This window comes from Rattus norvegicus, chromosome 8 (genome assembly GCF_021556685.1).
Source record: "Rattus norvegicus strain SHRSP/BbbUtx chromosome 8, alternate assembly SHRSP_T2T, whole genome shotgun sequence".
NCBI lineage: Eukaryota > Metazoa > Chordata > Mammalia > Rodentia > Muridae > Rattus > Rattus norvegicus.
In genome coordinates this window covers 52,618,360-52,634,426 of record NC_141541.1, presented here as the reverse complement: position 1 = coordinate 52,634,426, position 16,067 = coordinate 52,618,360, and the positions used below count along the sequence as shown (strand labels likewise).

General features: G+C 47.2%; 1 protein-coding gene across 10 annotated transcripts in view; it reads right to left on the bottom strand.

Annotated features, from left to right (window-relative positions):
• Ddx6 (DEAD-box helicase 6) overlaps window positions 1–2,626 on the bottom strand; it is a 36,572-nt gene extending 33,946 nt beyond the window's left edge. For 2 of the 10 annotated variants that reach the window (NM_001434371.1, NM_001434370.1), the window contains exon 1: window positions 1,811–1,853. The gene's annotated coding sequence lies outside the window, so the exon portion shown is untranslated. Of the gene's footprint in view, window positions 1–1,372; window positions 1,854–1,977; window positions 2,077–2,306 lie in introns of those variants that run through there. The other 8 variants (XR_015626894.1, XR_015626893.1, NM_001434375.1 and 5 more) reach the window with 8 other exon arrangements.
• Between the last annotated feature and the right edge of the window lie 13,441 nt (window positions 2,627–16,067).

Below are 16,067 nucleotides of genomic sequence, written 5' to 3'. Positions count from 1 at the left end.
TAATTTAAAATAAAGTTTAGGGGTTGGGGATTTAGCTCAGTGGTAGAGGGCTTGCGTAGCAAGCCCAAGGCCCTGGGTTCGATCCCCAGCTCCGAAAAAAAGAAAAGGAAAAATAAAAAAGTTTAAACGTACGTACGTACGTGTGTGTGTGTGTGTGTGTGTGTGTGTGTGTGTGTGTGTGTGTCCTATAGTAAAAGGGGAAAGAAAAACCAGAGGGCTAAACTTGTAGTTTTAATAAAATTCTCCCAAATCACCCTGAATAGCGAGTCTAATTAAGTTATTTTTAAGAAAGAGTTGGTCAACCTCCTCTACTTTAAATTGTTCCCCAAATGGAATTCTCAAAATTTGGCAAATAAAAAATTACTAAGGACCAGTATAAGCCCAACTCGTTCAGTTTTATTTTGTAACCCCCTTACATTATTTCACTGGTTCCCAAAACACTAGCTTAATTAGTGCTAGTTATCTTTGCCACACACCAAGTGTCCCAAACCCAAAATTTTCAAGTCAAAGGATATCTCGTTATATATCAACTTGCTCACAAATGCTGCTTATCACATAAAGCTGTTTATTTGTTCTGTTAATAGGCATTTTCTGTATTGACAGCATATGATCAACAGTATGAGGTACGTCAAACAGGAAGGCTTCCTATTTGTACAGCACTAAGAGGCTGAAGGGGGCAACCTCTGAATACTAACGGACACCATCAGTACTGTCAATCAAGCCCAGTAAGACCCAGTGCCTTAAACCCAGAGACTTCGATAACTGCTCTCTCCAGAAACAGATACCTGCACTGCAGTTTTATGTCTCAGTTGGGGAAATATTCGTCCTACCCCTTCCCAATTTAGATTTGCAAGTTATAGTCTTAAAACAAAACCACGAAGGAACGTAGACTTAGCTGGGAGGAGCCCCTGGCAGAGTTAATTACAGCACGGCCCAGACCGTGGTTAGCAATTGACAGTTTCACACCTAAAACAGTACCATAAGCTCCAACAAGGGCTTTTGTTTGCAAATACAGCGCGATTTCTCTAAGCCTCAGCAGGAAGTTGGAGTGATTGGGGTTTTTCTGAAGGAAAAGGGGGGCTATGGAAAAGGAAAAACCAAGCTAAGACTCGGAGTCCAGTAACCGTAGGGCAATAATTCCTCTCCCCCTCCCCCAACTACACTCTACAAATCCAGCTCCTTCAGATCAAAACGCAAAAGGGTTTTTTTCTGCCCTGCAATCTATCTGCGCCACAAGAGCCGGAACCAGCTCTGCGAGTGGGAAACAATAGGGACTCCCCTCAGAAGGCCCGGAAGAGAACCCCAAAAACTGGACCGCCTCCCCTTTCCTCTTACGCCGCTGAGTCTCCCCAAACCCTATGTTCCCACCAACCTGCAAGGCCTACTTGCAACCGAGCAGCTGCGGGTCCTCTCCTAGCCCAGTCTCCGGACAGCACAGCCCTGCCGCCCCCAACAGGGCTGCCTCGCACTCCCAACCTCACTCCGGAGTCCCGGCCGCCGCTCCGTCCCCGCTCCCGTCTACCACACCGCTCGCCCAGAGCACTCCACCGCTCCTCCTCCAGACCGGGCACACACCACATTCCTCGGTTCCACTCCTCTCCGCCGCCGCCGCTGCTCCTCTCAGCGGCCACCCGCCCGTCCTCCCGGGCCAGGCCTGGGCCTCGGGCTTCCGCCCCAAGCGCGCCCTGACTCCCGCCCGAGGGGGCTCCCCGCGACCCTCAGGGCCCTACCGACCCCGACCACACCGCCTCACCCCACGCCCCGCGGCTCGGGCCCGAGTCCTACCACCCAGGCCACTCCCGCTCCGCACCCTCGGTCCTTTATTGTTGACTCGAAGCTCCCAAAATGGCGGCGGCTCCTTCCTCCTCGGAAACCTCCGCCCGCCCCCACCCGGCCCCTCGCCGCTACGCCCGCCGCCCCGCCCCCGCCGCGCCGCTCGCCGCCCGCGCCGCCGCCGCCGCTGCCGTCCCGCGCTACCTCGGCCGTAGCCCGCTGTGCCGGCGCCCCGGATGTCGCCGCTGAGCGGAGCTGACTCTGCTGCTCTGCCCCCTCCCTCGCCCGCCGCTGTCGTCTCCCTCCCTCCTTCCCAGCCTCTCCGCATGGCGGCGGCTGCGGCTCCTCCTCCACACAAGATGGCGAGAGCTCCGCCGCTGCAGCCGCCGCGGCGTCACGGCTTCCTGGGCGCGGCGGGCGAGGGTCGGGAGAGACTCGTTACTGATGGGACCGAGCTCAGGGAAACACGGGGCTGTTTTCGGGAAGGACGGACGGACGGACAGACGGACGGACGGACGGACTGGAGAGCTTGCCTGCAGAGCTGAGGAGACCAGTGGGGAAATGAATGGTGGCCGGGGAGTGTCGTCCTTGCCTTCGTCCCTCCTGAGCTGGGCTGGCCGGGCCGGGCGGAGGGGACGCCTGCTGACTGCTGACCGGGGACGCGCTCGGAGGGCAGCCTGCGCCGGTCCGGAAGCTGACCTGGGGTGGCCGGGAGGCTGCTGCGAGGCCAGGGCGCACCTCCACCCAGGGACGTGCAGAAAAATTGGGCCTGAAGGGCCGAGGCTGTCGGCGAGGCAGCGGGGAAAGCGTGAACCGGGAGCCCGCCCTAGGTCGTGGGCTACCAAGCCCAGAGTGCAGGCGAGGTGACCCTTTGCTCCTGCCGGCAGTGGCACTCTTCTAGAAAGAAGGGCGGGTCGCCTCTACGAGGGAGGTCTCGCTGTGAAAATGGGAAACCAGTAGATTCTGCTGCCTGACCCTCACTGCAGACAGCTATCTGTGCATTTGTTTCTATGATTCTCAGATCCTGAGGTCTTATCCTTAACCTAGAAAGCAGTCTTGTTTCAAGTAAAACAAACATTTCTTGTGTGTTAAGTAAAAATCGAGCTGGGCCGAAGTGAAAAACCTGCGTCCTACGCTGCTGGAGGGCTGGAAATACTGACAATGGTCAAATCATTTGTGACAATACGACTCCATACTAGATCACTCGTTAAGGGGTCCTGAACAGTCAATACTCGTAGTCAGTGACTAGCAGCTTCCATATTTTTTACCGCTGCTTCCAACTTGAGACCAATCAGAGAAAGCCAAATACGCTCTCTAAGCCAATGACTCCCTGCTTCCAGCCCTTCTCCTGCTTTCTAGACAGCAACATCCAATCAGAGTAAGCCTGAAGCACCCCTCCCCAACTGCTGCGCTTTTCGTGTGTGTGTGTGTGTGTGTGTGTGTGTGTGTGTGTGTGTGTGTGTGTGTAGTGCTTGTGTTAGTAAGTGTGTGTGTGTGTAGTGCTTGTGTTAGTAAGTGTGTGTGTAGTGCTTGTGTTAATAAGTGTGTGTGTGTAGTGCTTGTGTTAGTAAGTGTGTGTGTGTGTGTGTGTGTGTGTGTGTGTGTGTGTGTGTGTGTAGTGCTTGTGTTAGTAAGTCTTTACCAAACTCCAGTGGATGCTTGCTGACCCCATTGCCATTGCAAGCACTAAGTAAATAGCCAGTTGTCATTTGGCGATTTTGATTTAGTTCCATAGAGCAAAGAAAGCCCTTTGTTGTCTTGAAATAGGTTCTTGCATTGTTGCTCTGGTTGAGATTTATAAGTGTGTGCCACCACACCCAGTACTCTAACTTAGTATTATTATAATGGTGATGCTTTTTGCAATTCTGAGTTTAAAGCATTTTATCTCCCACCCAGATAAAATGCTTTACTCGTGCAAGAGAATAGGCCTGTACTTTGTCTTCACCCTGGAGAGAACCTACGTGATCTCTTAAGAAAAGGTGTGAGGCTTTGTTTGCCCCTTTTGTTTATTTGTTTGGTTGGTTTTTGAGACAATTTCTCTGTGTAGCTCTGGCTGTCCTGGAACTCACTCTGTATAGTCCAGGCTGTCTTTGCCTCCTGAGTGGTATGGCTAAAGGCATTCACCAACCCCTGACCTAAAAGTTGTTTTCATTTATTTCTTTTAAAGTTAACTTAATTTGATGTGTATGTGTACCTGGAGCCTGAGGAGGCCAGTAAGGGTCCTCTGATCCCTTGAAGCTGGGGTTACAAATGATTGTGAGCTACCATGTGGGTGCCGGGAACTGAACCATGGTCCTCTGCAAGTGTAGCCTGTGTTCTTAACTGCTTAGCCATCTCTCCAACTCCTGTTTCTCCCTCTGTCCCTTTTTTTCTTTCTCTCCACCATCTGTCTGTCCATCTTCCTTCCTTCCTTTCCCTCCCTCTTTCTCTCTCTCTTTCTCTCCCTCTCTCTCTTCCTTCCTTCCTTCCTTCCTTTCCTTCCTTCCTTCTTTCTTTCTTTCTTTCTTTCTTTCTTTCTTTCTTTCTTTCTTTCTTTCTTTCTTTCTTTCTTTCTTTCTTTCTTTCTTTCTGGTTTTGCTTTGTTTTGTTTGAAGACAGGGTTTCTCTCTGCAGACCAGCTGTCCTCATACAGAAAACCACCTGCCTCTGCCTCGCTCTGCTGGGATTAAAGATGTTCCCCCATCCCCACATGGCCAGACTTTTTTTAATGTGGGGTCAGTTTTTTTTTAAAGATTTATTTATTCATTTATTATATATAAGTACACTGTAGCTGTCTTCAGATACACCAGAAGAGGAAATCGGATCCCATTACAGATGGTTGTGAGCCACCATGTGGTTGCTGGGAATTGAACTCAGGACCTCTGGAAGAGCAGTCAGTGCTCTTAACCGCTGAGCCATCTCTCCAGCCCGTGGGGTCAGTTTTAATGATTGAGAGATCCAATGATTATGACACATTTTTCTCCCTAATTCATGTAGACTATCACTAAGCTAAATCTCCTATTTTTAAGGTGAATTGTAATCTATTAATCTCTATAAAAATACTTGTTTTTTTGACCAGGCTTCTGTTGCATGCCCTTAACACCAGTCCTCAGGAGGTAGAATCAGGTGAATCTTTGTGAGTTTGAGGTCAGCCTGGTCTATATAGTGAGTCCCAGGACAGCCAGGGCTACACAATGAGACCGTGTAGTTTTAAAAAGAGGGGGTAGGGGTGGAGCTGGAGAGATGGTTCAGTGGCTAAGAGCACTGGTTGTTCTTGCAGAAGTCCTAAATTCAATTCCCAGCACCCACATAGTGGCTCACAACCATCTATAATGGGACCGGATACCCTCTTCTGGTGTGCAGGGGCTCATGCTGACAGAACACTCATACATAATTAAACCTCAAACAAGATTTTTTTTTTTTAAGTGGAGGTTTCCCAGTGGGTAAAATGTTTGCAGCTAAGCCTGACAACCTCAGTTTGACCCTCAGGACCAGAACTGAATCCAACAAGTTGTTCTCACATCTCTGCCCACCCATAAAATTAAATATGATTTTTAAAAAAATACAGATGAGGGCTGGAGAGATGGCTCAGTGGTTAAGAGCACCCGACTGCTCTTCCAGAGGTCCTGAGTTCAATTCCCAGCAACCACATGGTGGCTCACAACCATCTGTAAACAGATCCGATTTCCTCTTCTGGTGTATCTGAAGACAGCTACAGTGTACTTATATATAATAAATGAATAAATAAATCTTTAAAAAAAAATACAGATGAGGGTCCCGAGCCATGGCTCAGTGGTTAGAAGCTACTCTTGCAGTAGACCTGGGTTCGATTCCTGCCATCCATATGACAGCTGACAACTGACTCTAAGTCCGGTTCCAGTCATCTGACCCTCTTCTGGACCGGGCACACACACACCTTGTGCATACCTATACATGCAAGACACCCGTATACCTAGAGAAATTAAAAATAAAAAGGTTATTTTCTAGTGCACATAACATTTACATTTATGAAATGTATATAGTTTTTCAGGAAAACTACAGAAATCTACCTCCAGAGTAAACAAACTGAAAAGTCCTTTCCCAGCAGGACAAAGAAGGATGGAAATAGGTTAGACGCATTTCCCGACAGCCACTGCACCTTGCAGTTTTATTCGCTATGACAGGTGACGTCCCCTGGCCACCACTCAGCTAACTCAGCTTGCCAGGTGTCTTTGTGCCTCATCAGTCACACATGGTCTGGTCTGGTTGTCACCCAGAGGTCTTGCTATCCGTTTTGGTCTTCAGTTTTCCGAAGATTACTGTGCACCACTAGTTTCTTACTTATTTATTAATTTGAAAATAACATGTGGCTGGGGAGACAGTGAAATCTGGAAACTAGGTTCTTAGGCATAAACTTTGAGATCAAGAAAAAATTGACAACAGTCCTCTTGCCAGATGCTTTGGTCCCCTCGGGGACTTCCCAAGTCAGTTCTTGGGGCAGTTGATGAAACATAACACTGTGACCTTGTTGAACTGCTGTGATGGCAGGATGGGTACCAAGTCCCAGCGGTGCCTGAGCCTGTGACAAGACGCTGTTTCTGAGTTCTCTGAATGGGTAGCAAAGAGCTGGAACAATCCCGAAGGCAGCCCAGGCCTTGGAAGTAGAACTGTCATTTTAAAAACAAGGCCCGAAGCAGAGCATGGTGGCACATGCCTTTTGTACATGGGGTACAGATGTTTAAACTGTAAATTCAGGCCTCTCTGTCCTTTTACCCTCACTCGGGTTCCAGAGTTAAATTCCAGTTGGTAGGTGTATTCACTGACCGAAAAGTGTGCTTGTTTGTTTGTTTATAACCAGGTTCCCACTAGCTCTGGTTGTCCTGGAACTTGCTATGTAGACCAGGCTGGCCTGGAAGTCACTAAGATTCACCTGCCCCTGCATCCCTGAGGCTGAGCACCACTATGTCAGCTTCTTTCTTTTACATAAATTATTCTGTCTTTTACTGCTTTCATCTCTCACACTCTCCCTCTGTTGGATCTTCCCCCTTCAACTTGGAATCGTGCTCAAAATGTTCTCCATTCTTTGGTTTGTTTGAGTCAGGGTCTTCTGTAGCCCAGGGTGGCCTCTAGATGACCTTGAACTGAGCCCCTCTTGATCCCACAGATTTTTCTCAGTTCTAATCCACAAACCAAAGCAATCTTCCCTCCCTCCCTCACCCCTGCTCATGGCCTCCTGGGAGCAGCAGCTCTGCCAGGTGGGGAAAGCCCTGCACTTCTTCCTCACCTCACCTCCCACCCCCATTATTGCTGCCACTGCCCCAAGCAGGAGGGTTCCCCCTTGTTTGAACTTGCTTGTTTGAACTATCCCAGTAGCTCCGTAGCCTTCCTCTGCTTCTCCCTCTCTAGCTCATTGTGCACAGAAAGGCACAGGAATTTTCCAGTCAGATTACCATCCACCTCGAGAGGCCTTAAAATGATTCTCCATTACTGACAGAATAAAATGAAGTCCCATCTCCCTTCAAAACAGTGGAGCTGGACCTACTTCTCTGAGTCACTACTGAGACTATTTTCATGATTTAAGAAAATTATTTACTAGATTTATTTCTTTTATGTGTCTCTGAGTGCTTTGCCTTCCTGTCTGCCTGTGCACCATTTCCATGCCTGGTGTTAGAAGGGGACACCAGATTCTTTGGAGCTGGAATTAGCCATGGTTGTGAGCCCCCATATAGGCACAGGAACCTGAGCCCAGGTTCTATGTAAGAGCAGCCAGTGCTCTTAACTGGGGAGTCATCTCCAGCACTCGCAACACACACACACACACACACACACACACACACACACACACACACACACACACACACACACACACACACACACACTTTATCTTCTACTGTTTTGAGAGACAGTCTTGTAAAGTAACCCTGACAGTGGTGTCCGTTCTGGTGGCCTTCCTGCTTTAGTCTCCTACGTGTTAGGATCACACATGTGCACCGCCCTGCTGTCTGGCAGGAATGCGTGCATACGTAATGGTACTTAAAGCTGTGCCCCTCCCCCTCGGTTGATACCCCATTTATTTGCCCAGTCCCAAAGCAGGAGCCTCACTAGCTGCCCTGCTCCTGTAGGCAGGCACCAGGTGCGAATGATAAAGCAGTCTTTAGTCAGAACAGTGTTTTCTGGAAGAAGGGGAAGACTCATCATGGAGTAAGTAAGACCCGTCAGAGCCTGCCTGCTCATCCGTGAAATGAGGGCCGTCCCTATGCTTCTGGGGGCGCGGAGTGTGAGAAAAAATGAGGAAAGCGTGTGGCGTGCTCAGCATAGGGCCTGACTCATAGCATGCGGCAACAACAATGGCCGTTCTGACTGGGCTTCTGGGTGGCTTCCAAGCTGCTTTGATGCTGAAGGTGAAGCTAGCTTTTGCAATGAAGTCCTCAAGTTTTCAATTAAATCTTGTTTCTAGAATCAGCAAGCTATAATTATTTACTTATTCATTCAACCATTCATGCTTTCGTCATTAACTCATCCATCACTTTTAAAAGATTTATTTTTAAAAGCGGTGTGTGTGTGCTCACACGTCAATGCACGTGCCCCCCCCCCCAAGGTGTAAGATGCTGTCATTACAGAGGACTATAAGCCATCTGAGGGGGTGCTCTTACATACCTTTAACCTTTGCGTCATCTCATTCAAAAATTATGTATTCTCTGCCAAGTATACAATAAATGCTGGTAAATGTTACTGAATGGTGCTAGCAAGATGCCACTTTGTCCCTGGGCCTGGTGACCCGATGACCTGAGTTTGATCTCAGGATCCACGTGGTTAAAAGACAGAACTGACTCTTGAAAGTTGGCCTCTGACCCTGAAACACCTCCCATGGCACACATACATACACAAATAAATACATGGAGAAGGAAATCAAGTGCTATTCAATAAATAATAAAACAATATTAATATCCCGGGAGAAATGAAGACGGGAGCTATGTGTGCATCAAATGCCCTATGGCTAGGATCAGGTCATCAAGCTAGACGTTTAAGGTGTAAATCCAACCTTGTCAGTGGTTCACAAGGTAAGGAAGGGTCCGTGATTCAATGAAGAATAATATCTTGGACTTAAGTAGTGTGTAAGTGCAGAGTTTTATTCTGTAGAAGTTCAGCATGCTGGGGTCTAACATCTACAAAGATGGAAAGACCCCAAAGTGAGCTCACAGACCTGATTTAAGTAAAACATTTGGGCTGTTCTGGGGAGGGGTAGGTGACCTCTATCTCAATCTTGGCTCTATCTCTAGGGACATTCCAGAATCATTGCTGGGGCCTGAGGATGTTAAACATTGCTGGAGAAGTCTGGAAACTGCTGCTGACCCATTGTCCTTGCCTCGGGCTGGGTGATGGGGCAGCTTCTGAGTCCTGGACTTGCCCAGTTCTTAGAAACAGAAAGTTAGGCCCCGTCTTCTGAACTGCCAATTTGAAGCCTGACATAGAGTCAGCCTAGCCTTCTCAGTAACACATCCAGGAAAACACTTACACTGTTTCTGTGTCCACAGCATGCACACACCCTGGCATTTGCTGGGCGCTTGATACACGTTTGCTTAAGGAGCTCTTGAATCAAGGGAAGCTCATTCCATCTTTCCCTTTAGTCTCCTGGAATACTAAGTCTATTGGGTTTCATCTCTAAAATATTCCCTGGGGGTAAGGAGAGAGATGGCGCAGTAGCTAGCACTGTCTGCTCTTTGCAGAGCACCTGGGTTTGGTACCAGAATCCACAAGCACAATCATCCCCAACTCCAGTTCCAAGGGATCTACAACATCTGTCTTCCACAGGAACCAAATATACACACGGCTGGCACACAGACATACAGGTATATAAAAAAATAAATGGCCTGAATGCACCCAGTCCCTCCCACCTAGTTGTCTCCATATTCATTCTGATAGAAGTGTCCTTGCTGACCTGTCGAATGCTGTAGTTCTAACTCACGCTTCCTGTGACCCTTCTGTCTGCTTCCCACATAGGGCTCTGGCTGGTTTACAGCTCTGCTGCCTCATCTGGGACTCCTGCAACACCCCCCCCCACTTATTCAGTAGGTTTCCAAGTAAATCTCATTCTTCAAAGAAACAGACACCTATGGAAGAACAGGAGGAAGGTTTGCAGCCTTAAAGGGGATAGGGACTCCATAGGAAGACCAACAGAATCAACTAACCTGGTCCCTTGGGGCTCTCAGAGGCTGAACCACCAACATCCTGGACCCTGGTCTCCCCGCACATATGTAGCAGATCTGCAGCTTGATCTTCATGTGGGTCCTGAACAACTGGAGGGGGGCCCATCCTTAAAGCTGTTGCCTGTACGTGGGATACGTTCTACTAGCTGGGCTGCCTTGTCTGGCCTCAGTGGGAGAGAATGCACCTAGGCTCACAGAGACTTGAAGTGCCTAGGTGTGTGTGTGGGGGGTAACCAGGGGCCCCCACTCACTCAGAGGAGATGGGGAGGGGGGAAGTATTTTGGGAGGGGCTGGCCAGGAGGGGGCAATGGGTGGGATATAAAGTGACTAAGTAAAAAACAAACAAAAAACAAAAGAGACGGGGAGGGGGGGTGTTGGGTTGGGGATTTAGCTCAGTGGTAGAGCGCTTGCCTAGCAAGCGCAAGGCCCTGGGTTCGGTCCCCAGCTCCGAAAAAAAAAAAAAAGAAACAAACAAACAAACAAACAAAAAAAAAAACAAAAAAAACAAGAGACTCCAGACCTCACCCTGCTTTCTCTCATGAGATTTGGTTTTTCTAAAATCCTCATCAAAAGCTCAAATTATTTTATTTCTTCATTTGCTCACTTGCTTGTCATCTTTCTCCCCTGTGGGAATAAGCTTCAGGAGAGCAGAAACCAAGAATATCATGTTCCAAGGGCCTAGAATGTTCTAGCCAAACATTTACAGGGACTCTAGCCCTGTCTTAATCTGCAAATCCTTTAGCTTTTCTAATGTATTCATTTTTAATTGCTATTTTATTTTATCTTAAAGAAAGGATCTCACTATGTAGCTTTGCCAGGTCTGGAACATACGATATAGACCAGACTAGCTTCAAACCCCAGCTTCTGCCGCCCATGTACTAGGATTAAGGCGTTGCCCTTTAGTCATGGCCTGACTGGATGCCTTCATTTTAACTTGCCAGACTGAAGAGATACCTCAGTGGGACTCTCCCACTGCCAACACCCAAGCTTCTGCACTTCTGCTTCTTCCGAAACGGCCACAGGAGCAGACTCTGTTCAGACTTCATCCACAAGGCATACCCGAAGGGAGCAGTGCTGACTGGTGCTCTCAGTGACCTTCTCTGCTAATCCAGGGGCAGATGACCCCATTCTCCGCTATTCCACAGCTGCTCTCCCTGAATTTTGCTCTGCACAACACAGTCCTCTGAGCTGCTCTGGTAAATACAGAATTAAAAGTGTTTCTGTTCTTCCTCTCACATACTTCTTGGGTTTTAGCCAGTGCTCCACCCCTGAGCTGCATGGACCACAGCCTCGAATTACTACTCCGTGTGCAAGATGTGGTGGGGTGTGTATGAGCACATGCAGGCACTCACCCCTGCTGGTAGGGGTGCAGACTAGGGATTCACAACTGATGCCTTCCTCAACCGCTTTCCTATCATTTATTATGTATAGCTCTGGATGTCCTGGAATTTACTCTGTAGACCAGGCTAGCCTCGAACCCAGAGATTTGCCTGCCTCTACTTCCTGAGTGCTGGGATTAAAGTGTGAGCCACCACCTGGCTCATTTATTTTTCTAAAGAGGGGCTATAGAAGAAATTCATTAGCTAGACTGGCTGGTGGGCAAGCCCCAGCATTCACATGTCTGTCCCTGTCAACACTAGGATTACAGATATGTGTCACCCTGCTCCACACTTTACCCACTAAGCCATTTCTCTAGCCCTGTAATAACTACTCTTTCCAATCTTATCTTCCAAATGATTAGAACAGAAATGGAGTCACGCTCTTTCAAGAATCTTGGCTAAGTAGAGGGGAAAAAAGAAAGCAGCTGTGGAAGGGAGAACAGCCTTGACAGTTGTTCAGGCACTTGAATGCCCGGGCACACCATTGTACATAACATATGGACATACTGTTGTATAAGTCGTCTCTACATTACTTATGTCTAATACAGTGCAAATGGCGTCTAATCAAATGCTCTATTCTATCGTTTAGAGAATGATAACAAGAAGAGGGCTGCAGGTGTTGAGTACTGATGCAATTGATTTTTCAAATATGCTCAGCTTCACAGACTTGACCCCAAAGATATGGAACCTACAGTTGCAGAAGGCAAAATGTTTTGAAGGAATGACCAGTGGTTTAGGGGGGCAGGCTTGCAGAGAAGGTGGGAGGACTGTGCTAAAGTATCCAGACAAAATACAGGATACCCAGTTAACCTGGAATTCCATATAATTTTCCAGTATAAATATATTTTAAATAGGGGTTGGAGAGAGGGCTCAGCAGTTAAGAGCACTGGCTGCTTTTCCAGAGGTCCTAAGTTCAATTCCTAGCAACCACATGATGGCTCACAACCATCTGTAATGAGATCCGATGCCCTCTTCTGGTGTGTCTGAAAACAGTTACAGTGTACACTCTCTCTCTCTCTCTCTCTATGTGTATATATATACATATATATACATATATATGTTTATATATACATATATACATATACATATATACACATATATACATATATATGTTTATATAAAATGAATCTTTAAATATATATATATGTTTTAAATATTGAATCATGGGGCTTATGGATGTAGCTCAGTGACAGAACACTGGACTAGCATGTGTAAGGCCAAAGGTTCCATTCCCAGAAATGAAAATCAATCGAATTGTCTTGCTTTATGGTCCTGCTTGGCCTGGAACCTGTTATGTAAACCAGACTAACTTCAAACTTGTAGTGATCCTCCTGCCTCTGCCTCCCGAATGGCAGAACTCCATCTGTATATCAACATTCTTGCTAAGATAATACTAGAACAAAGAAAATAAAAGACCCCCCCCCGAAGCATAACAGATGGCTTTCAAGAGAAAATTAAATATGCATTGAGACCTTTACGATGAGTCAGAATTAGCCGGAGAAATAAGGAAAGGTTAAAAATAGAATACAGGAGCTGGAGAGATGGCTCAGAGGTTAAGAGCATTGGTTGCTCTTCCAGGGGTCCTGAGTTCAAATCCCAGCAACCACATGGTGGCTCACAACCATCTGTAATGAGATCTGATGCCCTCTTCTGGTGTGTCTGAAGACAGCTACAGTGTACTCATATAAATAAAGCAAATAATTAAAAAAAATAGAATACAAAAAGCCCACAGACAAAACGGAATTTGACAGAGTTGCTCTAAAGTGGCTCAGCTTGGATGAAGAATAGAGTCATAGGGAAAGAGGAGGCTGGAGGGGGCTGGGGGGAAGGGTCACGAGAAGCCTTGTGGGTCAGCTAAGAAGTTTGCTCTTTATCCAGTGGCTACAGAAAGTCATTAAAGCAGGTGGTCAAACTCCGGTGCCTTCAGGGACAAGGCAGGTGACAAACAGGAGTACGTTCAGTACAAAGGGTAGTGGGGACTGTAAGACTCCAAGAGTGTGTGGCTCCTGAAAAACTGCCAGAGTCAACTATTAAAACCTTTACCCCAGGAGTGCCATGAGTTGTGTGACGATATTCCTTCGGGATAGGAGCAAACGGGGATTTACACAGATGGAGAATTGACAGTCCGTCTAAATAAGGATACCACCAAATTTGGTGGACCAATGACTTTAGCATTGGGTTATTAGCAGGAGTATGGGTAAGGGGTTACTTATAATAACAGTTATGACTCAAGGCTGCTGTATCATCAAACATCTACCCCAGCATGGGTGATGGCTCACAAAAGCTGGAACCCTGAAGCTCACTACATTACTAATAGGCAGCTCAGACAGGTCAGAGATTCTCTTTCATGGAGGTCACTTGGTCTAAGCCTCTTCCAGAGAGCTCAGCTGGTCTCCAACTTCTCAGCAGTCCTGACTGCTCATATAATCTTGGGGAAAGAGGGACCTAGTGCCAATTTCAGGGACTTCCTAAAGCTTCTGAGTTGTCTATTTCCTTAATCTTTTTTCCCCCTCTGTGTAGCCCTGACTTTCCTGGAGCTCTATAGACCAGGCTGGCCTTGAACTCAGAGATCTGCCTACCTCTGCCTCCTGACTGCTGGGAATAAAGGTGATTGCCACCACGGTCATCCTTCCTTCCTGAGTCTTAATGTGCCTCCCTTCAGAATTTCCATGAGTCTTTAGAACTTGCTGAGTCTCACCTAGCTTCTTCAGAGGAAATTGCTTCCCAATGTATTTGTATTTTAGAACAAGACATTAGAGTACATGGGCAGCGCAGGTTAAATCAGAGGCAGGAAAACCAAAAGCTGTCCCAGTGAGACAGGAAAGCATGAGCTAGGATTGAGTGTGACACAAGAACGATGGCCGCTTGTAGAGGTGTTTAGGAGGGAGATAATAAATAGCTCTTGTAGATAAACCCAATGGCAGGCCAAGGGAGGCTGAGGAAGACATTATTACTGGTATTGCAGAGAGATTCAGTTGCATGCATAGGGAGAGAACAAGGCTCGTGGTAGGAAGAACCAAAGGGAGAAAAACACAAAGACATTTTCTAAAGGGGGGATACAAACAGCACATGATGGGTTGGAGAGATGGCTCAGCTCGGTGGGGAAGAGTACTTGCTGTGAGAGCAAGAGGACTTGAGTATAAACTCCCAGCATGTGCAAAACATAGACACTGCCACGTGTGCCTATAGCTTCACGGTTTGGGATGACGGTGGCAGAAACCAGTGGCTCCCAAGAGCGCAACAGGCAGTGAGAGGGGACCCTGAAAGTATTCTTCTGGCCTCTGCATGTGTGTGTAGAGACAGACACGCACATACGCCTCCACGCACACATTTGTTAAAACTTTTTTTTTTTTAATTTAAAGAACACACGAACCAAAATAATTACATCTGGGTATTTGTTTCTGGATCCTGGGAACGGAGGCATGGAGGTGATTAAAAGCCTAAAATTCACTCAGGAGTTGCAAAGATACATTAAATTGAACATGTTTTTAATTCCCACCCCTTCTAAACCTCATGAAAGCAATAGAAAAGACACCCATCAAAAGTCTGAGGAAAGGCAAAGCACCCCTGGGACCCCAGCAAGTAAGCACTCCAGACAGCAAGGCAAGAAGATCACCAGGAGTGTGAGGTCAGCTCAGGACCTATGGCAACAAACTGAAACCAAAACAAAAAACCCAGTTAGGCAGAAAGGGTAGGAGAGGGGACAAAAGCTGACAGAGTTAGCACAACTAGAATGTGTGTACACTTAGTTAACAGAGGAAAAGTCAAGAGGCAACCTATTCTCACCAAAGAATTTCCCAAAGGCTTCTGGAATTTTCATAAGTATTTCTGGAAGTCTGGGGTAAGTAAAAGGGTTTTGGGGTTAAAAAAAAAGTGTCTTGGCGACCAGGGCCAAAGAATGACAGCCCAACCACACCTCACAACAGACCTCATGCAAGAGATTTACTGGGGAGGGGAGGAAAGCAAAAGGCTGCCTCTGAATGACAGAAAACAGAGACCAGGTTTCGGTGGTGAGGTATACAGCGGGACAGAGCATGTGCATAAGGAAAACAGGAGAGGATGGGAAAGAGTTGCATCAGTGATGGGGCACTGGGGAGAACTGGCACTGGGTCATTGAAAGTGGGAGGAACCTGTTTCCAGAATGTGGCTGGTTCTCAGTTAACTATCAGTAAGCAGAAAGTCCTGATGGTAGACTGGTTGAGAGTCAGTTTAAGCTGGGCATGGCAGAGGCAGGTGGATCTCTTTGAGTTTGAATAGTTTGAATAGTGGTTAATTCCAAGACAGCTAGAGCTACATAATAGAGAGACCCTGTCCCAAAAACAAAAGTAAAATCAAGGTTGTCTTATGCCACCGCGGTACATACTTGTAATACCAACACTTTGAAGGTAGAACCAGGACAGCCTCAGCTCCACAGTGAGTTTGGGACTAGCCTGGGCTATGTGAGATCCTGTCTCAAAAAAACAAAAGAAAATAAACAAAAACAAAAAATAAACTCACCAGGCCGTGGTGGTACATGCCTTTAATCCCAGCACTTGGGAGGCAAAGGCAGGTAGATCTCTGAGTTCAGGGCCAGCCTGGTCTACAGAGCTAGTTCCAGGACAGCCAGGGCTATATAAAGAAACTGGTTCTCAAAAAACAAACAGGGAGAGAGAGAGAGGGAGGGAGAGAGAGAGACAGAGAGACAGAGAGACAGAGAGAGAGACAGAGAGACAGAGAGAGAAGGGCAGCCAGCAGGATTACTATAAAGTTA